The sequence below is a fragment of the Physcomitrium patens genome, chromosome 25, assembly GCF_059467195.1.
Source record: "Physcomitrium patens ecotype Gransden chromosome 25, ASM5946719v1, whole genome shotgun sequence".
Lineage (NCBI taxonomy): Eukaryota > Viridiplantae > Streptophyta > Bryopsida > Funariales > Funariaceae > Physcomitrium > Physcomitrium patens.
Window position 1 is genome coordinate 6,437,101 of NC_143434.1, and position 24,756 is coordinate 6,461,856.

The following is a 24,756-nucleotide window of genomic DNA, read 5'->3' on the forward strand; positions in this document are numbered from 1 at the left end:
TAAAAAAATATATTTTCCATAAATGGAGTAGTTACTTTATGTAGATGGTGGTGTATCAATATCCTATTATATACAAGTTTTTGTAAAAAATTACTATTTCGTTGTATGAACTTATTTTGTACATATTGCTATGTCATAATATGAAGATCTTGTAATTTGTAATAGAAGCAAAGTAGTATGATGTATATGCTAAGGATGGATTTGTCTATGTATCAAATATCTTAAGACAAAGAAAAGAGTGGATCACTTGTACTAGGAATCATATCCATATCATTATCCTACATGTAAAATTGTTGAAATCTTATATAGTAGTTGAGCACATAAAAGATTGCTGATCTTTTTTTATATAAGATTATGGTTTTTTATATTTGTATTAAGTTATGGCATAGAATAAGACTTAAGAAGTATAAAATTTAGCTTCTATAGAAAAAAATAACCTTCTTACTTATGTGCCAAATGATAGATAACTTATGAAGAGTTGATTTTTGTTATAGAATAAGTAGTTAAATGTGACTAGATTATCTCTAAGTTCTAAGATCCTTCCAATTCGTAGTAATATAAATCTTTTTACAATGTAGGATAGCATAGATAAGATGTAATAAGGCATGGATAGGATATTTTTATTATTTGTACATAGAAATATGTAAGTGGAGTCATTTTTTAAAAAATTCTAGAATTGAGGTTAAAGTGGTAGTTCGTGTAGAATTATCATGGACATATATATATTTACTTCAATAGTTACTTATATAATTAGGTAGAAATAGGTAAATATAGATTAATTTCATAAAGTCTTCTAAAGAAGCTTCTTAGATGCTTTATAGATGTGGTTTTGACTTTAGATGTGTTTGTATGTTGGAAACTTGGTCAATACGTTAACCACGTGTTAGTAGCTTATGGAACAAGTTAATTATGCGGCAAATACTTAGATAACTTATCTTGTAAGTCAAGACATGTGGTTAGCAAAATCAACATGTTTTGGAGGTCTTATAGGACATTGCCACATAGCTCTTAATTATAAGTATGTATGGAGGCAAGAGTGAAGCCTTCTTTTTTCTTATCAATGTCGTTTTAATCCTTAGTCTTGTTTCAAGACATTTTATTTTTCTTATTTTTAGTAATAGCCATTCTAGTTACTATCATATTATGTTTTGAGTGACTTTCTAGTTCTCTTCACTAACACAAGAGTGTATCAAGGATTCTCTTTCTTTGAGATTTATGTAACTGATAATTTGACAAGAGTACAAACATACTATTTTTGTCTTATTTTAAGAGTGAGTGGATTACTCCACTTCTATTCTTATGTTTGAAGGTTGGAGACTATCTACCTTTCAAACAAAAAAATCTTATTTTTTAAAATTGATCTTTCCTTAAAGAGAGTGGATAATCCATCTTTGTGGAAATTTTTATTAGCGGTTATAGATTACTTTCTTCTAATTTAACTTTTTGGATTTATTTGAGTTGTCAATGGAAAGAAAGATTATGGATGGTACTCCTAGTGGAAGTGAAAATAGATTTGCAAGTATTGCAGATCTTCATGAGCTTGTCAACACTCTCAGAGTGGAAATCTCATGTATTTTTAATGTGAATTAAAGAAGTACTATGCCTACACCTATAGAAGAAGTTCACAGTCTACAAGAAGAAATTGTACAATTGATGGAAGTAAGTAGATTGACTTCACAACCAAATCAAGGGAGTTTTGCTTTTATAAGTATGACAGGGTCAAGGATTAGTATGCCTAAAAAGTTTGATAGAATAAGATCAAAATTTTGAGGATTTTTCCAACAAGTCAAGCTCTATCTAAGGTTGTACTTTTTTTAATATCCTAATGGTTTTACTCAAGTTAGATTCATAGGTGCATTTCTATCAATTAGTGCTGTTTCTTGGTTTGCACTTTTAATAAAAAAAAGATTTGTGACTCGTTTATGATTTGAATTCATTCCTAGTAGTCTTTACTGCAACATTCAGAAAAAGTAATTGAAAACAAGTAGCTAAGACCAAACTCTTATCTTTACGATAAAGATCACGATCAACCACCATATATGCTGTTGAATTCCAAAACCTTGCTTGCAACATGGATTAGAATGACAAAGCATTCATTAATCAATTTCAATATGGATTAAAGGATAGTATCAAAGATTTGTTATTAACAATGTCAAAAATAAAATCTTTAGAATAATTTATTGCTCAAGCCATTGCATGCAACAATTGATTATTTGAAAGGCATCAAGAACAAAGACTTGGCTAAAGAGAAACAAGTCAGTAATAGCAGTAGCTTCCCAATTTTTTGAGACATATTCATCAAAGCTGAAATCAATGTAAATTGATATGATACATTTTATAACTCTCACAAAGCAGAAAAAGACTTGACATCGCCTAGAGGGTTTGTATTTATATTATGGAGAAGCTAAGCACACTCCTCAACATTGTCCAAAGAAGCAAGGCAATTACAAAATGAGGAGCACAATTACCAAAGAAGATAATGTGTCAAAAAATAAGTTTTTCTAGCTACAATAGGGACCATGCAACTGGAATCATGTGCAATATTTAATAAAGGTCCTATTCTCTCTTTAGACCCTTCACCTTATTTTACAATAGATGTATGTTTAGGACCTAAATATCACAAAGTCTTTGTCTTATTAGATTAAAGAGCCTCAAACTACTTTGTAGACAAAGATTTGTCAAAAATAAAAAAATACCTTTAATCAAGAAAAGTAAATGTGTACATGTAGAAGTCATAGATGGTCATTTGTTGTTTTTTGGAAATATTATCCATAAATTTTTTCTTTTAGATGTAATAATTAAAGGTCATAAAATTATAATAGTATTTAATATAATAAAATCTTCTTCCAATCTGATTATTTTAAGATTATCATGGCTAGAAAAATATAATCTTCAAATAGATTAATTTTTTTATAATCTTAACTTTTTTGATCATATAATACAAGATTGAGTTAACAAAGTAAAAGTACAAAAGTCTAGTACTTCCAAACCTTTACTAGTAAGTGTGAAATCTTTCATGCATGTTGCAAAAGAAGGATCATCTTTTGCTATATATACTATGCCTATTTCTAATGGTGAAAAAATATCAAGTGATATTCCTAGCCAATATGAAGAATTTTAAGACGTTTTTGAAAAAAAAAATACAAATATTCTTCCAGAGCATCGACCTTATGATTGTTCAATTAATTTGTAAGAACTAGCTCAACCACCATTTGGACCAATCTATAGCTTATCGTAGAATGAGTTGGTTATATTAAAAGAGTACATTGATGAGAATTTGGCAAAGAACTTCATATGCCATTGTAAATCCCTAATCAGAGCTCCTATCTTATTTGTGAAGAAAAAAGACGGATCTTTGTGGATGTGTATAAATTATTGAGGACTCAATAAGATCACCATCAAGAATAGGTATCCTTTGCCTTTGATTTCAAGACTTTTTGACCAATTCAATCAAGCAAAGATCTATACCAAAATACATTTATGAAAAGCATACAACTTAGTTTGTATCAAAAAAGGAAATGAATGGAAGATTACTTTTTGAACTAGGTATAGACATTTTGAATATAATGTCATGCCTTTTAGACTCAAGAATACATTCGCTACTTTTCAACATCTTATGAATGATGTTTTTTTTGAATTTTTAGATGATTTTATAGTTTGTTATTTAGATGATATTCTAATCTATTCTAAGAACACAAAGGAATATGAATTTCATATTTATTGCGTGTTATAGAAACTTAGAGATATAGGATTATACGCTAAGTTGAAAAAGTGTATATTCTATATTACTCAAGTTATCTTTTTAAGGTACATTATTTCCAAAGAAGGTCTTAAGATGGATCCCAAGAAGGTCCAAACTATCATAGATTGAAAGATTTTAAGAATAATATGGGATTTGCAATGCTTTTTAGGCTTTACTAATTACTATCAAATCTTTATGAAGATTTTTTCTCAAGTTGCAACTCTACCTACATGTTTAACTTGTAAAGACAATTTTGAGTAGAATAAAGAAGTTGAAGCATCATTTGATGTTTTAAAGAAGAAATTTACTTCTATACCAATCTTGTATTGTGTTGACTTTTTCAAGGTATTTTTTTATAGAAAAAGACACATCAAACTTTGATATAGGTGATGTCACAAATGGGAACAGATGATAAACTCCATCCAGTAGTTTTTCATTCCTGGAAATTTTTAGCAACCAAAATTAATTATGAGATCCATGACAAAGAGTACCTTGCAACTATAGATTCATTTTAAGAATGGGATCATTATCTAGAAGGCGCTTCAAGTCTAGTTATTGTATATACGGATCATAAGAACCTAGTGTACTTCATATTAGCACATATTTTGAATCGTCGTCAATCTTGTTGGAGCATGTCTTTATTCAGATTCAATTTCAAGATCACTTATTGATTCAAAAAATAATAAAGTCTATTAAATGCCCTTTCTAGATATTCTTATCTTGCATGAAAAGAAGAAGATGCATCTTTTGAACAACAAAGAATGATTCTCTTGAAGCTCAAGCATTTTCATCTTCGAGTAATAAAGTCAATATTGACTATTGATTTAACTTTTATTAAGAAAATCTAATTAAGTATGTCTTCTCATCTTCTTTTTCATGATATCAAGAATCTTTTTTTTAAGTCTCATGATATTTCCAAGTTCAAATTCAAGAATAATCTTTTCTATTTCAAAAGACACCTATATGTTCTAGAAAGAAAAGTACATCTAAGTATTCTTCAAGCATGTCATGACTTTCAAGTAGTAGAATATTTTGGATACAATAAGACTTTTAAGCATATATCTAAAGATTTTTGGTGGTTGCAAATGAGGAAGGCGATAAAAGACTTTGTACAATCATTAAATACTTGTTTAAGATCTAAAACTCCTTGCCATAGACCTTATGGACTACTTCAATCTATTAAAGAAACACAATAAAGAAGACACAAGTAAGTAGAAGATAGCAAGGTTAGACATAAGAGAAGTGTGGAATGAAATGCCTCTCACTTCCAACATCCTTTACTTATAGTTAGAGGTTACATCCATTTTGGCTAGCATTCTTTTTACTTTCATCCAAGTAAACCCTAGATTCTTCTTAACTTAGCCGCGACTTTAAATCCTAGCTGCCACCTTAATAACTTTTCTTCGTCCTTCTGTTACCCTTTGACCATTAACAACTTATCTAAGATAATATCTTTTATCTTCTAACTTATCATCCATTTACTTTAACACTCCCACTTTGCTATTTGTCAAAGGCTAATAAACCTAATGCCTTTGTCAATTTTTAATGTCCATCCTTCATTAATGCTTTTGTAAGCAAATCAATAAGCTTGTCTTTCATTGTACAATACTTCATGTCAATTACTCCTATCTCAATCTTTTTCCGTATGAAGTGATGTTGAATGTCAATGTACTTTGTCCTTGAATGATCCTTTGGATTCTTGGTAAAAAGAAGGCATCATTGATTGTCACACTTGATTGGAGTTGCTTCTAATTGCAAAAGTCCAATGTCTTCCAAAACTTGTCTTAGCCATATTACCTCCATTACACCATGTCTTGCTGCCATGTATTCTGCCTCCATTGTAGACCTTGTAATTATTGGTTGTCACTTGCAATTCTATGAAATTGCTCCCACTGCGACAAAGAATACATATCCCATTGTTGATCTTCTATCATTTGTATTTCTAGCCCAATCCGCATCACAATATCCATGCAATGTAATACTATTACCTCTAAGGCATAATTTGAAGTTCAAAGTACCTTTTAAGTACCTCAAGATCCTCTTAATGGTTGTCTAATGAATTGGTCCAGCCTTTGACATGTGTTGACTCACAATACTCACTGCATATGCAAGATCCACCCTTGTATCAACCATTGCATACATAAGTGAACCTACTGCTGCGTTGTATGGAACATCTTTCATTTCTTCTTCAACTTTAGCAAATTCTTCATCCGTGAGTTTCATCAACTTCAAATTTACCTCCAAAGGTGTTTCAATAGACTTGCACTCCTCCATGTTGAACCGTTTCAACACTTCTTCAATGCACTTCTTTTGACTAAATATAATGATTTTCTAAGCTCGATCTCTTACAAACTCTATTCTTAAGCAATAGTGGAGCTCTCCCAAATCACTCATTTTAAACTCTTCTGCTAACTTTTTCTTCAACCAATCCATTTTTTTCAAAGTATTGGTCGAGATGATCAAATCATCAATATAAAGAATAACAATTAGCAAGAAGGCTTTTGATTGTATCACATACATAGAATGATCAGTTCACTCCTCACAAATCTCTCATTTATAGAGAAGGTATCAATACGTTGGTACCATATCCTTGATGGTTGCTTGAGCCCATACAAGGATTTCTTCAACTTACACACAAGGTGTTATTTGCCTTCTTCAACAAATCCTTGATGTTGATCCATGTAGATGTCTTCTTCCAATTCTCTATTCAAGAAAGCCATCTTCACATCTATTTGGTACATTTCTAAATCCATTGTTGCTCCAATTGCCACAATGGTTCTAATGGTGGTGAATTTGGCCATGGGAGTAAATGTCTCATTGAAATCAACACCAACAACTTATGAGTAGCCTTTGACTACCAATCTTGCCTTATAATTCATAACATTGTCCATTGCATCTCTTTTTGTTTTAAACACCCACTTACAACCAATTGAAGCTCGATTTGGTGGAAGTTGAATCAATTTCCATGTTTCATTATCCATGAGTGATTTTTACTCTTTTTCCATAGCAATCTCTCACTTCATAGCATCTGTGGACTTTATTGTATTACATGAACTCATCGGATCAGCAAGAAGTACAACAGTGGCATGTTCTTTACTTGAGAAAAAATGTGGTTCTTCTACCATTTATCACGTTGTTTTCTATCTCTCAAAGGATATCTCCTTTTATTTGAAGAAGACTCAACTTGTTGCACTCTATGGTCACCTCCAACCTTCTTTTTTTTTGAAGAGAGTCTTTTCTCACTCAAAGGTTCATAATCCTCATCTCAATCATCATCAACATCTTCATGCTCTTCATTGCTGATCTTAACAATTGTAGAGGCCTTCTTGTCCACCTTCTTTGCCTCTTCATCTTCATTTCCACCTTTACAACCATCATTATCTTTGTCTTCTTCCATCTTTACTAAATTTGAAGATGTGTCCATAAATACACCCTCACTCCCACTTCGACACATCTCCAAGTGCTCACAAGCACTCTTGTGCTCCAAAAACTCAACATCACGACTTTCGATGATCTTTTTAGTCTCCAAACACATGAGCCATGAAGTCTTCACCTTCTTCTATCTTGCAAGTGAAGAATTTTCTTCTTGTAAAGATGATATTGGACAAGTTCTTGCTCTCATATATGTTGCAAAGAGTCTTCTATGCTTCTGCTGGTCCTTTGTAAGAGATGATGTGAAAAAAGTTGGCTTCATTCAAATTGGTGGCAAACATACCAAAATCCTTCTTTTCATGTCTTGTGAAGTCTTTCCTCTCTTTAGCATCAACTTGCGTGCTTGGAGGCTCTTCACTTTCATCTACAATGTCCCAAAGGTCCAAAGATGCTAACAAAAGCTCCATTTTGACCTTCCAATTGTAGAAATTGTCACTTCTAAACTTTTCAATCACTCTCAAACCTTCACCCTTACTTAAAGCCATGTTTTAGAAGAGGTCTATCAAAAAATATCAAAAAAAGGAGTCTCTATGTGCTTATAATTATTAAAATAATTTTACACTAGTAAAATCTCAAAATGCCTTCTTGTGAACAAATGAATGTTTCTTCACTCCAAACACTCCAAAATCAACTTTTGAAGCTTCTAACATGTATGTGAACTCCAATCAACCTCACCATAGAGTTCTTCCACTCATAAAACTCACTTTGTCACCACAATACCAAAGACACTATCAAGATCTTTGTATAAGGTCTTAATTACTCAATTCTAGGAGTTAAGAACCTTCAAATTCATGTTAGAGAATTATAAGGCCCAAATCAGAACCTCCACAAGTCAAAACATAAGATTAGATCATATAATTCCTAACATCAGCAAACACCATAAGATCTATTCCATACAACAACAACAACCAACAAATGACTTCAACTTATTTGAATTGAACAATAAAATGTGTGTGGGCCCATAACCTATTGAAGAAACACAATAAGGAAGACACAAGTAAGTAGAAGACAACAATTAAGTAGAAGACAACAAGATTAGACACAAGAGAAGTATGGAATGAGATGCCTCTTACTTCCAACACCCTTTATTTATAGGTAGAGGTTACATCCATTTTGGCTAGCATTCTTCTTACTTTCATCTAACTAAACTCTAGATTCCTCTTAACTTAGCCACCACTTTAAATCCTATCTGCCACCTAAATAACTTTCCTTTGTTCTTTTATTGTCCTTTGACCATTAGCAATTTATCTAAGATAATATCTTTTACCTTCTAACTTATCCTCTATTTACTTTAACACAACCATTACCTATTCCAAAACAACCATGGTCTTTTGTTTCTATGGATTTTATTATTGATCTTCTAATCTCAGATTGATATGACTCCATATTTGTAATCGTAGATTGCTTCACCAAAATGGCACATTTTATACTATGTACAAAATCTATTTCAAGTGAAGAAATAGCTAAGTTTTTTTTTTAATAATATCTATCGCTATCATGGATTGTCAAAGGATATTATATTAGATAGATGGACTCAATTTGTATCAAGATTTTGGAGAAATCTATTCAAGATTCTAAAAGTAGATATAAAGCTTTCTTTGGCTATTCATCCTCAAAATAATAGACAAATGGAATGAATAAATCAATTTTTGGAGTAGTATTTGAGGTATACCAACAACTATCATCAAGATGATTGGACAACTCTTTTGCCGTTGGAAGAATTTATATACAGTAATTGAGTACATTCTTCTACTCAATAAATACCTTTCTTTGCCAATTATGGTTATCATCTACGACTTGATACTCTTGACTTTTCAAAAGTTGATAATCTTGTGGCAAGAAGATTTAGCAAATCAATTGTCAAAGTTTTATGCAATAATGAAGATACAATTAAAAGAAGCTCAAGGACGGCAAAAGACCAACATAAATGGCTATTGCAAGGAGCAACCACCATTCAAGGTAGGTGACAAGGTATGGTTACTTCATCAAAATATCAAGACTACTCGTCCTTGTAATAAGTTAGACTATTATAGGCTAAGACCTTTTTCTATTTGTGAACAAATCATTTCTATTACTTATCAATTACATCTATCAGAGTCTATGAAGATCCACCTTATATTTTACATGTCCCTTCTTGAGCCATATAAGATAGTGAATATTTTGGAAATAAGACAAATGCCACCTCCTCTTATAGAAATGGATAATAATCAAGAATATGATGTGGAAGAAGTCTTAGATTCAAGGCGACATCAAAATAGGTTGAAATATCTTGTTCATTGGTGTAGATATGATCTTAGCAAATACACATGAGAGTGAGCAAAGAATCTTACAAATACAACAAAGAAGATTAAGGCCTTTCATCAATGATATTTATCAAAATTGAGATAAAGAATTATAAAGATCCATGAAAGATGATGATTGCTTATCGTGGAATTCTTCTTTAGAAGAGGGGATAATGTCATGGACATATATATTTACCTCAATAGTTACTTATATGATTAGATAGAAATAGATAAATATAGATTAATTTCATAAAGACTTCTAGAAAAGATTCTTAAAAACTTCATAGATGTAATTTTGATTTTAGATATATTTATAGATTAGAAACTTGGCAAACAGGTTAACTTCATGTAATAGCTTGTAAAATAAGCTAATTATGTGGTGCATACATAGATAACTTGCCTTACAAGTTAAGACATGTCGTTAACAAAGTCAACATATTTTAGAGGTCCTTTAAGACATCGCCATATAGCTTCTAATTATAAGTATATAAGGAAGCAAGAGTGAAATCTTCTTCAATCTTATCAATGCCGTTTTAGTCCTTAGTCTTGTTTCAAGACTTTCTAGTACTCTTCAATGACACAAGAGTGTATCAAGGATTCTCTTTCTTTGAAATTCATGTCCCTAACTGGGATCTACCATGGAGCATTATAAAAAGATTTAGGATAATTATTATGGTAGAATCTACCTTTAAAATCTTTTAGAAGTACACTTATTTTAGTGGAGCTTATTATAAGGGACATTCTAAAAATTTCTAAGATAGTTGAATAAAATATAAATAAGACTAATTGAGGCTATTTGAGCATTCAATTAGGTATAATTTTAATTTTTTTTTTAAAAATAAAGTTTGATTTTTTTATTCCATTTTATTTGATTTTATTCTCTTTTACTCTGTCTTGTCTTTTAAGTTCTATTCCATTTAAGTACTTTTAGTTTTATTTTGAAATTCTTGATCTTATATTATGTTGAGATCTTTCTTGTTATAGATTTGGTAATATTTTAAACCTTAGAGGATCTAATCTTACTTCATTGGTATTAAAACAAGTCTTAGTCTATTCTTTGGTAGTTTATTAATAGCCATAATTTAGTCGAAAGTCAATTATTGTGATCACATCGGGTATTATTTTTTGACTACAATGAACTACCTTAAGAAGTTAGTTGGATGAGTAAAAGGTATTACAATAGCAAGGTTTAATAAAGATATTGCAACATAGAAGATATAGCAAAGCAATCCTAGATGGAGATTCAGATACAACACCTCTTAGGCCAAATAGTGACTTTGCAAGGGCTTATAGGAGATTCTAAGCCAAGAAAATTGACAATTACTAAATTAAAATTAAGTAAGCGTGACACATATTTATGGACCTTAAGGTAAGAAGATGTATGCCAATGGCTCTTTAATTTATGATAATACTTCAAATTATCTAAGATAAATACTAAAAAAAGAATTATATATACCTTTAATTATTTGAAAGGTATAGCAGCCATTTGGTGGCAACACTAAGCTGAAAGCTATGGAGCTGAAAGCAGATTTGGTAACTTAGAAGAGTTTGAAACTGAGATGAGGAATTAATTTAGGCTTATCAATGCAAAGAAATAAACATGCAATCAATTAGCTAACCTTATATAATCTAAATCAATATAAGATTATGTCTCTTAATTTAAGTTTATATATCTCTAAATTGACAATGTCTTAGCGATAGAGATGATAGATTGATTCATATGAAGGTTGAAACCTATGGTCCAAAAAAAGGTGCAATTACAGGGTCCGCAAATATTTGAGGAAGTAGTTAGGATTGCAATAAGGGATAATGCTATAGATTTTAAAATTTATGGAGTATGTCTTATAGAATAGAAATCTATACTATTAGCCAACATTATGGTGTAACAACCAATGTTGATGGAGATTGATACTTTGCAAGGTTCATTAATATCAAAGAGATAATAAATATTGGAGTCAAAATGATTGTTCTTTTATATCAAGGAAATGAAATAAAAGAAGATGCATAAATTTAAAAATTTTGTGTAAAAAAAAAGTGATAAAATATAAATAAAGTAGTATATATATTAAAAAGAAATTAGATTGGCTATTACTAAAAGACAAGGAAATTAGACACTCTTAAATCTAGACTAGAAGTAAGAAAGAAATTGACAAGAGTGAAGATGGCTTCACTCTTGCCTCTATATATACTATCTAACTAAGAGCTATATAGTGATGTTCTAAAGAACTTCTAATATATATTGATTTTATAGGATACATGTCTTACCTTGTAAGGCAAGTTTTCTATGTATAGGCCACATAATTACATTGTTCTTAAAGCTACCAACATGTGTAGTACATGGCCAATTTGTTGACCACGCTTCTAACCAAAAAAATCAATTATAGATACCTATAAAGTCAAAGCAACATCTATAAAGCTTCTATGAAGCTTGTATAGAATATATTATGGAATTATCCTACTTTTACTTATTTTTATGTAATCATATAGATAATTATTGATTTACATGTATATGTCCATGATATTACTACTCTTTCTAGAGATAAGTTCAATTAGAAGCAATATTGTAATACATGAAGTCTTGCTTAAGAATGCTCCGAGCACTTGGCTGTTGAAGGTAGAATGGAAATTGCAACAACAAAAACCTAATTCTGACAAAAAACTAAGAATGCTAAATATGATTTAATCAAATTCAAAGAAACCTCAAAGGAATTCCAAAGGAACAATTAAAAATCTTAAAGAAATATTAGAATGATTACAAAAAAACTTCAAATACATCTCAATTCAATCTTAATTTAATCATATTTGAAATCTTATTTCATTCAAACTTTAGGCCAAAAACTAACTAAATCTTAAATTCTAAACAAACTCAAATAAAAATTTAAATTCTAAATCAAATCCTGATCAAATCTTAATCAAATCTTAAATCCAAAATCCTAAATCAAATCCTAACCAAATCCTAAATCCTAACCTTAAATCAAATTCTAACCAAACTTTAATCTTAATCCTAAATGCTAATCCTAAATCAAATCCTAACTAAATCCTAAACCCTGACTCTAAATCAAAACTTAACCAAACCTTAATTCTAATATAAATCCTAACCAAATCTTAAATCCCAAATCAAATCCTAATCCTAAATCAAACCCTAATCAAATCCTAAATCAAACCCTAACCCAATCCTAAATCCTAATCCAAAATCAAATCCTAATCAAATTATAATTCTAAATCAAATCCTAATCAAATCCTAACCCTAATCCTCAACCTTAAACCAAATCCTAACCAAACCCTAATTCTAATCTTAAATCTTAAACCAAATCCTAATCCTAAATCGAACCGTAACCAAATGTCACGAATATACTCATGTAAGCTAGTAATTACACATACAAATAGGTAGAAGTAAGTAAAAATAGGTAAAAGTAAGTTAATTCTATAGTATTTAATATGAAAGCTTCCTAGAAGCTTCATAGACGATGCTTTGACTTCATAAGTGTCTTTAATTGACTTTTTGGATTAAAAACGTGGTCAACGAGTTGGCCATGTGCCACACATGTTGTTAGCTTGAAGATCAAGCTAACTATGTGGCCCACACGTAAAAAAACTTGCCTTAAAAGTCAAGGCATGTGTCCTATAAAGTCAACACATATTAGAGGTCCTATAGAACATCACCACATAGCTCCTAGTTAGATAGTATATATAGAGACAAGAGTGAAGCCTTCTTCACTCTTGTCAACTCTTTTCTTGCTTCTAGTCTAGCTTCAAGGGTCTCTAGTTTTATTGTCTTTTGGCAATAGCCATTCTAGTTTCTCTTTCAATATATGTACTTATTTATTTATATTTTATTACCTTTCTTTGAGTGATGGCTAACTTGTCTGGATTTTTTTTTCATCAAATTCTTGTCCTTGACAGATTCACAAGAGTACACCTACAATATCAGAGCTTTGTCTAATCTTGATTAAAAGTGGATTACCCCTTTCTCTTGATAAGATATAAGCATATTAGAAGTTGCGGATTACCCTCTTCTAAACTGATATTATCCTTAGTATTTTTTTTGTTCTCAAGTCCTCTCTTCTATTTGTCTTGAGCGATATTAGACATCTTTTCTTTTCTAAGTGTTATCATGGCAGAACTTGTTGAAATGAAGAATGTAATGGCCCAAATGCAAGAGCAATTGAGGGAGTTAATGCTTGCGATGCATCAACTCAATTTACTACCACAAGGAGCAACAAGATTGGTAGGAAGTGAAGATATAAAAATGGTTGAAGCTGCTTCAACATCTGCACCAAATCATGTCATTTTTTCTATAGTAGAATGTCCTTCCAGTGTTAGAGAACTAAGAATTACCCTACCCGAGAACTTTGATGGCACCAGATCAAAGTTTCGAGGATTTATCAATCAAGTGCAAGTTGTGATTGAACTTCAACTCCAAAGCTATGCAACTCCAAGATCGCAAGTTAGATTCATTGATACGCTTCTTGCAAGTTCAGCACTATCGTGGTTTTCATCTTTTTTTGAACAACAAGATCCAATATTGGATAATTTAGAGGCTTTTTTGGCATAGTTTCGATCCATGTATAGAGAATATGATGCAATTCGTATTGCAACCAATAAGATCCATATTTTACGACAAGACAATCGATCAATAACGTTGTATGCTTCACAATTTTGACAACTTGTAACTAATATCAAGTGGGATGATGCTGCACTTATTAGCCAATTTCTCTATGGATTACAATATGAGGTAAAAAAATTAATGCTCAACTTACCTGATCCTAAAACATTGAGTCAAGCAATTGACTTTGCTGTAAAGTGCAACAATCGCCTTTTTGAATTTCGATCTGAGAATTGTAGAAGTGGACCTCAACATTATTATAATTCAATGGCAACACTAACACCTCTTCAACACATACATTCGAAAGTAGAGGATATGCAAGTTGATGCAGTACGTTTCAAACCTCTTACTGAGTAAGAAAAGACTCGTCGTTGTCAAGAAGGATTATATTTATATTATGTAGAATCAAAATACACTACTCAACATTATCCAAAGAAATGACACAGCCACAAAATGAGGAGTATGGTTGTGAAAGAAGATAATATGTCAGAAAACGAGTTTGTCCACCTACAATAGGGATCGTGCGGCTGGAACCTTGTACAACATCTAATAAAGGTCCTATTCTCTCCACAGATTCTTCTCCTTATTTTACATTAAATGTTATTTGAGGACCTAAACATTACAAAGCCCTTGCCTTGCTAGATTCCGGAGCCTCAGCGTGGTTTTTAGATGAAGAATTTACTAAAAGACATAGCATATCTTTAGTAAAGAAAACTAAACCTGTTCATATAGAAGTCATAGATGGTCGTCCATTGTCTTTTGGAGATATTACTCACAAAACCCTTCCTATAGAAATAATAATCAATGGTCATAATAGTTTTGTAGTATTTAATATTATTAGATCTTTCTCTAATCCAGTCATTTTAGGTTTATTGTGCTTAGAAAAATACAACCTTCAAATAGATTGGATTTCTCGAACTCTTATTTTTTCTAAAAGTATAATTAATAGTGTAGTTAAACAAGTAGAGAGTCATAAGTTCAATTCAATTAAACCCGTATTTATAGGTGCAAAAGCTTTCTTATATGCTATTATGAAAGAATCACCATATATTATTTATCCCACACCTGTTCCTACTGGTGAAAAGACTTCAAGTGGAGTTCCAAACCAATATCAAGAATTTCAAGATGTATTCGAAAAAAAGAATGCAAATACACTCCCAAAATATCGTCCCTATGATTGCTCAATTGACCTTCAAGAAGGAGCACAACCTCCATTTGGACCAATCTACAGTTTATCACAAAATGAGTTGATTGAACTCAAGGAGTATTTTGAAGAAAATCTAGCCAAGAATTTCATATACCATTCTAAATCTTCGGTAGAAGCTCCAATTCTATTTGTGAAGAAAAAAGATGGATCATTGCAGATGTGTGTTGATTATCGAGGACTCAACAAGATTACCATCAAGAACAGGTATCCACTACCTTTAATATCTGGACTTCTTGATCAGCTGAATTAAGCTAAGATCTATACAAAAATAGATCTTTTGAGAGCATACAATCTAGTACGCATCAAAGAAGGAGATGAATGGAAGACTACGTTTCAAACTAGGTATGGACATTTTGAATACAACGTCATGCCTTTTAGACTTACAAATGCACCAATAGCTTTTCAACATCTAATGAATGATATTTTTTGAGATTTTTTGGATGATTTTGTGCTTTGTTATTTAGATGACATCTTGATCTATTCTAAAAATTCTAAAGAACATAAACTTCATGTTCCTCGTGTGTTACAAAAATTAAGAGATGCAGGACTCTATGCCAAGATAGAAAAGTGTGTATTTCACACTACTCAAGTCGATTTCTTAGGTTACATCATTTCAAAAATGGACTTATGATGGATCCTAAGAAAGTTCAAACTATTATAGATTGGAAGATCCCAAAAATGGTAAGAGATGTCCAATGTTTTTTAGGATTTGCCAACTACTATCGGATCTTCATCAAAGACTTTTCTTGAGTTGCAGCTCCACTTATACGTTTGACTTGTAAAGACAAACTCCAATGGAATCAAGAAGCGGAAGTTGCTTTTGAATCTTTGAAGACAACGTTTGTTTCTACACCAATCTTGTATCGTGTTGATTTTTCCAAAGCATTTTTTTTGGAAACAGATGCATTAGACTTTGCTCTGGGTGCGGTTTTATCACAAATGGGAACAAATGACAAACTTCATCCAGTAGCCTTTCATTCAAGAAAATTCTCAGCAACAGAAATCAATTATGAGATCCACGACAAAGAACTTTTATAATTCTGGATTCTTTTCAAGAATGGCGTCATTATCTAGAAAGCGCTTCCAATCCAGTCATCGTATATACGAATCACAAGAACCTCGAATATTTTATGTCAGTATGCATATTAAATCGTCGTCAAGCTCGTTGGAACATGTCTTTATTTAGATTCGAATTCATCATTATTTATCAGCCAAAAAAATAACAAGGTTTGTTCGATGCCTTGTCTAGACGTTCTTATCTTGCACCAAAAGAAGGAGACGTAACTTTTGAGCAACAAAGAACGATTCTATTGAAGTTGGAGTAATTTCATCTTCAAGTAATAAAATCAACATTGACTGTTGATTTAACTTTTCTCAAGCAAGTCCAGTTAAGTATGTCTTCAGACCATCTTATTCATGATATCAAGAATAATTCTTCTAAATCTCATGATCCCTCTAAATTTGAATTTAAGAACAATCTATTCTATTTTGAAGGATGCCTATATGTTCCAGAAGGAGAAGCACATTTACATATTCTTCAAGCTTGTCACGATTTTCCAATAGTAAGATATTTTGGATATAATAAGACTTTGGAGCTAATATCTAGGGATTTTTGGTGGCCTTAAATGTGGACGGCAATCAAAGATTTTGTACAATCATGTAATATTTGCTCAAGATCAAAAACTCCTCGTCATCAATCTTTTGGACTTCTCTAGCCATTATCCATTCCAAAACAACCATGGTCTTCTGTTTCTATGGACTTCATCACAGATCTTCCAATCTCAGATTCTTATGATTCTATATTCGTGATAGTAGATCGTTTTACCAAGATGGCATATTTTTTACCATGTACAAAATCTATCATAGGTGAAGAAACAACTAAGCTCTTTCTTGAGAATATCTATCACTATCATGGATTACCCAAAGATATTATATCAGATAGAAAAACTCAATTTGTATCAAGATTTTGGCGGATCCTTTTCAAGATTCTTAAAGTAGATATAAAACTATCTTCGACATTTCGTCCTCATAGTGATGGACAAACGGAGCGTGTTACTCAAGTTTTGGAGCAATATTTAAGATGAATCATTAACTACCAAGAAGATGATTGGACAACTCTTTTGCCATTGGTAGAGTTTGCTTATAATAACACAGTACATTTTTCTGCAAAATAAACACCTTTCTTTGCTAATTATGGTTATCATCTATGACTTGATATATTTGACTTTTTAAAGTTTGATAATCCTTCTGTGAAAGATTTGGTGATTCATTTATTTGAGCTACATGCAGCGATGAAGGCGTAATTAAAAGAGGCTCAAGAACAACAAAAGGTCAATGCGGATGTCTATCGAAAGGAATAACCACCATTTTTCTTGGGTGATAAGGTATGGCTACTTCATCGCAATATCAAGAGCACTCGTCATTGTGACAAGTTGGACTATCGAAAGGTGGGACCATTTTCTATTTTTGCACAAATCAATCCATTTGCATATCGTTTACATCTACCGGAGTCAATAAAAATCCATCCTGTATTCCACGTGTCTCTTCTTGAACCATACAAGATAGTGGACATACTAAGAAGATGACAAGCTCCACCTCCTCCTATAGAAGTCGACAATAATGAAGAATTTGAAGTACAAGAAATCTTAGATTGAAGGCGGTGCTGAAATAAATTGAAATATCTTGTCCATTGACATGGATATGGTATTAGTGAATGCACATGGGAGCGAATAAAGAAACTTACAAATGCAATAAAGGCGGTGGAGGCTTTTCATTGACGAAATCCATCAAAATCAAGATGAAAACCTTCTTTATAAAAAAAACAACATCTAGGCAAGATAACATTCTACTTTCTATCCTTGTTCGCAGCTTCTTTATAGTTGTAACGTTCAGGAGATGGAGAACCAACAACCAGTGGATTCGACTCAAGAGTCTTCATTTGCTGACCTGCTAGATGAGACATTATGATTGTCACAACCTTCAAGACGATGCAATCGAGATGAAGATCTTCAAGAACGACATGTTCTTCCTCGAATAGATGGCGAGATACAACGCGTTTGGTATCACGATTTGGGAAGGGACTCCCGATGTTTGGTGATTTTGCTAGAGGTAGGAACAACTCCTGATGGTGTTCTAAATATTCTATTCGAAGGAAGTTATGAAGGCCTCAATAATGATCAAATAACTGGGTGGTCTTCCCGCCCTGGTATAGGACACTACTGATGGTTGAAAGACCCTATCAATCATCTTCGAAGAGAACAAAGATCAGAGTATGTGGCGAATACAATTTGTCGCATCATAGATTTCGTCAACTTATGATGACCGCTCCTCGTGGAATTCGTCCCTAGAAGGAGGGGTAATATCATGGACATACTCAGGTAAGCTAGTATATACATATAAAAATAGGTAGAAGTAAGTAAAAGTAGGTAAAAGTAAATTAATTCTATAATATTTAATATAGAAGCTTCCTAAAAGCTTCATGGATACTGCCTTGACTTCATAGGTATCTTTAATTAACTTTTTGGATTAGAAACATGGTCAACAAGTTGGCCATGTACCACACATGTTGTTAGCTTCAAGATCAAGCTAATTATGTGGGCCACACGTAGAAGAACTTGCCTTAAAAGTCAAGGCATGTGTTCTACAAAGTCAACACATATTGGAGGTCCTATAAAACATCACTACGTAGCCCCTAGTTAGATAGTATATATAGAGACAAGAATGAAGCCTTCTTCACTCTTGTCAACTCCTTTCTTGCTTCTAGTCTAGCTTCAAGGGTCTCTAGTTTTCTTGTCTTTTGGCAATAGCCATTCTAGTTTCTCTCTCAATATATATACCAAAAGTAATGCTTATAAAAACCTTATCCAATCTGCTATCAAACCCTACTTTCCAATTTACAAAAAGAATCTTGAAGTCATTATCGAGACTCAGTTTTGTGCCTCTAGGTCTGATTTCGACCCTGGTTCATAACCAACCTTCTTCGGGTATCAATATCTAGTTTTTTTAAGTAAATTTTACTAGAATTTACTCTTGACTTCATTATAAAGATGTCTATATTGTTTATTTTTCCAATCTACTTTATTTTGCCTTATTTATGGTCCTACAAAATAAGTAGAAGTCACCTTTCTAAAAGGCAGCATTGGTACCTTTTAGTTTTACTACTCTTTTGACTATTAACTATATTTCTAAGTAAATTTGTTCTAATACTTTGAACTATGCTCTCCTACATTATAATAATTTCCACTCTTTTACCTATTACTCATGTTACATCATGATAGCTGTCATCATATCTTGAAGAAAACTAAGATACGGTGAATTATATTTGTGACATACTTTGATCTTTGTTCTCTTCAAAGATGGTTGATAGGGCCTCTCAATCATTAAAATATTTAAAACAAAATTAAGAGTTGTTCCTACTTTTAGTAAAATCACCAAATATAGAGAGTTCTTTTTAAGGTTGTAATATTAAATGCACTTTATCTCACCATCTACTCCAAGAAGAACATGTTGTTCTTGTAGAACTTCATCTCGATTGCGTCGTCTTTAAGGTTGTGATAATTATAATGTCTTGTCTAGTAAGTCAACAAATAAAGGCTCTTAAGTTAAATCTGTTGGTTGTTATTTTTCTATTTTCTTGCTATCATAAATATATAAAAACCACAAACAAAAATAAAAGAAAGAATGGAATTTTATTTGAATCTTATTTCTTCTATACTAAAGACTTATTATTATTCCTCTTAATTTTAATGGATGTCATTAATGAAAAGCGTCCACTATCTTTGTTGCATTTACAAGATTCTTTACTAGCTTCTATGTGTATTTACTAATATTATATTTGAACCAATGGATAAGATCTTCTAATTTATTTTGGCACCGCTTTAAGTTTAGAACTTCTTTCACTTTGAATTTTTTATTATTGTCTATTTTTATCAGAGGAAGTGAAACTTGTCTTCTTTTTATTATGTTTGCAATCTTCTATGATTCAAGAAGAGATACGTGGAAGACAAGATGGATCTTATTTGACTCTAATAGATTTAATCAAGAAGTAACTGAATTGATTTGTCCACAAATAGGAAAAGGTCAAAGCATGCAGTAGTTTAACTTATTACAAGGATAAGTAATATTGATATTACAACAAAGTAACCATATCTTATCACCTACATTGAATTATGGTTGTTTTTTTTTTTATTGGCATTCGCATTGATCTTTTGTTATTTTTGAACTTCTTTTAATTGCACCTTAATTGTTGTATATAGCTCTCATAAATAATTTGCCAAACCTTCCATTGTAGGATTATCAACTTTTAAAAAGTCAAAAGTATGAAGTTGTGGATAGTAACCATAATTGACAAAGAAATATATTTATTACATAGAAAAATCCATTGTATTATTATAAGTAAATTCTACCAATGGCAAGAAGATTTTCCAATTGTCTTCTTAATAATTGATGGTATATCTAAAGTATTGCTCCAAAACTTGATTTATGCACTTTATTTGTCCATCAATTTGATGATAAAAGGCCAAAGATAGCTTTATATTCACCTTTAAAATCTTAATAAGAGTTTTCTAAAACCTTGATACAAATTTAGTCTTTCTATTTAATATCATATCTTTTGATAATCCATGATATCGATGAATATTGTCAAAGAAATGCTTGGCAGTTTCTTCACTTGTGATAGATTTTGTGTATAGTACAAAATATGCCATTTTGGTAAAACAATCTACTATCATGAATATACAATGACACAAATCTGAGACTGGAAGATCCGTAATGAAATCCATAGAAATACAAGATTATAGTTGTTCTAAAATAGATAATGGTTGAAGAAGTCTATAATATTGATGATGAAGAGTTTTTGACCTTGAACAAATGTCACATGAATGAACAAAGTCTTTTATTATCTTCCATATTTGTCACTACTAAAAATCTTTATATATTAATTTTAAAGTCTTATTGTATCCAAAATGTCCTATTATTCGAAAGTCATGACGTTCTTGAAAAATACATAAATGTGTTTATTTTCTGGTATATATAGATGTCTTTTGAAATAAAATAAGTTATTTTTGAAGTCAAACTTAAAAGTATTACAAGACTCAAAAGAAGTATTCTTGATATCATGAATAAGAGGATCAGAGGACATAATTGATTAAATTTGTTTGAGAAAAGTTGAATCAATAGTCAATGTTGATTTCACTGCTCCAAGTTGAAATTATTTAGGTTTTAATAATATTATCCTTTATCGATCAAAAGTTACATTTCTTTCTTTAGATATAAAATAAGAATGTTTAGAAAAGACATCAGACAAACCTAGTTATTTTTCTAGCCGATAAGTAATATTGAATTCAAAACTTGACAAAGACATATTCTAACAAGTCTGGCAATGATTTAAAATATAAGCTAATATAAAATACTTGAGATTCTTATGATCCATATATATAGTGGTTGAACAGGAAGCACTTTCTAAATAATGATGCCATTCTTAAAAAGAATCTATAATTTTAAGAAGCTTTTTGTTGTAGATCTCATAATTAATCTAAGCTACTCAAAATTTCCTGAAATAAAAAACTACTAAGTTTATTATCTTATCTCATTTGTGATAATATGGCACTCAATTCAAAGTCCAATACATCTGTTTTAATAAAGCATGCCTCAAAAAAAGTCAACGCAATACAAGATTGGTGTAGAAATAAAGGTTACCTTTAAAATTTCAAATGCTACTTCTGCTTCTTAATTCCATTGAATTTTGTCTTTATAAGATAAACGAATAAGTAGAACTAGATTTTGAAAGAAGTCATTAATGAAGATCTGATAGCAATTGACAAATTCTAAAAAACATTGGACATCTAGAACTATTTTTAGAATCTTTAAATCTATAATAGTTTGAGCTTTCTTAGAATCTATCATAAATCTATTATTTGAAATGATGTAACCTAAGAAGTCAATTTGAGTAGTGTAGAATACATACTTTTCTATCTTGGTATAGAATCTAGCATCTCTTAATTTTTGTAATACACAATCAATATGAAGTTCATTTTCTTTAGTACTCTTAGAATAGATTAAGATGTTGATTAAATAACATTCAATAAAATCATCCAAAATTTTTCAAAAAATATCATTTATAAGATGTTGAAAAGTTGTGGATGCATTTGTAAGTCCAAAAGGCATGATATTATATTTAAAATGTCTATAGTTGGTTCAAAATGTACTCTTCTATTCATCTCTTTTTTTGATTCATACCAAATTTTATACTCTTTATAGATCTATTTTTGTATAGATCTTTCTTGATTTAACTGATGAAGAAGTTTAAATATTAAAAGTAGCGAGTACTTGTTCTTAATGGTGATCTTGTTAAATCCTTCATAATTAATACATATTTGCAATGATCCATCTTTTTTCTTCACAAATAGAATTAGAGCTCTTGCTAGAAATTTAGAATGGTGTATTAAGTTCTCAGATAGATTTTCTTCAATCAGGTTTAATTTTTCTTCAATCATATAGAAGTCAATAATTCAAACAGGTTTAGTTTTTTTTTTTTATTAAAGATATGCTAAGTCTTTTAGTAAATTCTTTATCTAAGAAAGACTTTAAGACTGATAAATTTAATAAGGTAGAGGCTTTGTAATATTTAAGTCTTAAAATAATACTTAATATAAAATAAGGAGAGGATTTTGAGGACAAAATAAAACCTTTATTAAGTATTGTACTAAATTTGAGCTGCACAGTCTCTATTGTAGTTGAACAAACTTATTTTCTAATATATTATATTCTTTGATATTTATACTCTTTATTTTATAATTGCGTTGTTTCTGTGGACAATGTTGAATAGTGTACTTAAATTCTCCATAATATAAGCACAATCCTTCCTAATGGCGACAAGTTTTTTTTAGCTCAGTAAGAAGTTTAAAATTTATCACATCAATTTTTATATCCTCTACTCTTAAATGTATGTATTGATGAGGCATTGATGTTGCCATTAAATTATACTAATGTAAAGGCTTACTTATATCACTCTCAGATCAAAATTTGAAAATTTGATTATCACATTTTATAGCAAAGTCAATTGCTTGACTCAATATTTGAGGATAAGGTAAGTTGAGCATTGATTTCTTTACTTCATATTGTAATCCATAGAAAAATTGGTTAATAAGTACAATATCATTTTATTTTATATCAGTTGCAAGTTGTTAAAATTATAAAGTATATATTACTGCGAATCTATTATCTTATTACAAAATATGAATCTTATTAGTTATAATACAAAATGCATCATGTTCTTTATATATGGGTCAAAGCTTTGCTAAAAAAGCTTCCAAATAATCTAGTATTGAATCTTGTTGTCAAAAAATGATAAAAATCATGATTATGCTGAACTTGAAAGAAGTGTATTAATGAATCTAACTTGTGATTTTAGAGTTGAATAGCTTTAGAATTGAAGTTCAATCAAAAATTATACTTGATTGATAAATTTTCAAAACTTGGATCTTGTGCCATCAAACTTCTCAAGTAGGGCAATTCTTAGTTTCTTAGTATCGGAAGGATGTTCCACTATAGAAAAAGGGACATGATTGAGTGCAGATGTTGAAACAACTCCAATTATATTTATATCTTCACTTCTTGTTATTCTTGTTATTTCTTATGGCAATAAGTTGAATTGATGCATTGCAAGCATTAACTCCCTCATTTACTCTTACATTTATATCATTGCACTTTTTATTTCAATAAGCTTTCCTATAATAATACTTAAATAATAAATATCTAATATTGCTCAAGATAAATTGAAGAGAGGACATGAAATCAAAGAAGATACTAAGAACAATCTTAGTTTAGAAGAAGGTAATTTGTAACTTCTAATACGCTTATGTCTTATCAAGAGAAAGGAATAATCCACTTTTAATTAATAAAAAGACAAAGCTCTAATATTATAAGTATACTCTTGTCAACCTGTCAAGGATATGAACTAGAAGAATATACATTAACTTGAAAAATTTGTGTCAAAAGAAAAGTGACAAAATAGAAATAAAGTAATATGTATGTTAAAAGGAAATTAGAATGGCTATTGTCAAATGACAAGGAAACTAGAGACTCTTAAATCTAGACTAAAAGCAAGAAAAAAAGTTGACAAGAGTGAAGAGGGCTTCACTCTTACCTCTATATAAACTATCTAACTAGGAGCTACATGGTGACATTCTATAAGACCTCTAATATGTGTTAACTTTGGAAGACACATGCCTTAGGTTACAAGGCAAGTTTTCTATGTGTGAACGATATAGTTAGCTTGTTCTTCAAGCTACCAACATGTATGGCACATAGTCAACATATTGATCATGTTTCTAACCTAAAAAGTCAATTATAGACACTTATAAAGTCAAAGGAGCATCTATAAAGCTTATAAGAAGTACCTATAGAAGATATTATGGAATTAATTTATTTTTATTTACTTTTATTTAATAATAATAGGTAATTATTGATTTAAATATATATGTCTATG